The following is a 1568-nucleotide window of genomic DNA, read 5'->3' on the forward strand; positions in this document are numbered from 1 at the left end:
TCAGCTACACTATGTCGGTGACTACTGCGCAAACAAGTTCTCCACGTACGCGTACACCACCATTAGTCTGCCACGAAAACATAGGGGTTACACTCGTCTGGTGTGAGACGTTCCCTGGGAGCGTCCAACGGGGGCCTAACCGCACAATAACCCTGGGTTCGGTGTGGGGCGGCGGAGGGGTGAAGCGGACTGTGGTAGTCGTCGTGGGGTTGTGGACCACTGCGGCTGCGGCGGGGACGGAGCCTCTCCGTCGTTTCTTGGTCCCCGGTTAACATAACACACCTTAGACTAGCAAGTTCCGAGAAAGTTTGTGGGGGATAGGAAAGGTCCACAGTGCTTCAATAATTGCGTTACAGAGTTTCTGCGAAAACAAAGACAGGCTAAACTCTGATTTAAGCAATGTCAAGGCATGGTAGACAAACATAAGGCGAATGGAGCCAAAATGAGCGTAATGAGAGCGATGCGAGAGACAATCAATGAATTTCAAAGTAAAATTTTGCCACCTGACAAAAACTATTAAGAAGCGTAGATCTTCTGTAAAGTCCAGTGATTCCAAAGCAGATATTCAGTCGCCAGGTGGCAAGAGAATGACAGAGAGAAAGCCGAAATACTGAACTCAGTCTTCCAAAATTTTTTCGCCGAGGAATATCATATTATGGTTCTTCCTTTCAGTCATCGCAAGAATGCAGAAATGGCAGATATTGAGAATAGCGGTAGTGGGATATAAAATCAATTAAAACTGCTTAACAGTGGAAAGGCAACTGGACAGAATGAGATACCTATGGGGTTATGCAAGAAATTATGCGACAAAAATTGCTCCACTTCGAGCAGGGTCCCTGGAGCAACGAAGGGTATTTGGCGACTGAAAAAAGCTCAGGACATCCTCGTTTTCAAGAAATGGCGCCTGATGGACGCCCGTAATATAGTACTATACCAATCTGTTGTAGGACGGGCGTTCAATAAGTAAATACGGCAAGAAAGGAAGAATTAATTGTTTGTTGGTGTTACTAACGATCATCCTCCTTTACCTCCTCTGCATTACTGCACATGACGTGTCACTGAGCACATTTGTTCTGTGCATGCAGCACACGTGAGGCGCCTAGTTGTTTCCACTCCACTGTGTGGAATACGAAGGTTCTGTTGTAGTTCACTAACCTGCTGTCTTCAAGTTGATGTCCCCAGCGCAGAAAAAAGCACGCAGGTCGTAGGTTCTGTATCTTGAGGCTGAAGCTGACTTTTAGCGAGGTTCTGTTCTGAAATAATGTATCACTGCTTTGGGATGCCACTCGCGTATTTTAATATAGCCACACGAGAAGACTACATGATCTTAATACAACACCTTGTGATACAGCAGAGTACATGATCAAACACAATGTTTACGAAAATGTACTTTACACTATTTGTGGCACGTGTCTATGCTTCATGACTACCGGAGTGAATCTTTTAATACTGAATAGTGGCAAACACATCCTGCCACAGACAACGTGACTGTACATCTCGACTCCTTAATCCAGAGTGACGAACAGGAACTTCTATAAAAATTGGAAAAACGTCCTACGACAGACAAC

This window comes from Schistocerca nitens, chromosome 7 (genome assembly GCF_023898315.1).
Source record: "Schistocerca nitens isolate TAMUIC-IGC-003100 chromosome 7, iqSchNite1.1, whole genome shotgun sequence".
NCBI lineage: Eukaryota > Metazoa > Arthropoda > Insecta > Orthoptera > Acrididae > Schistocerca > Schistocerca nitens.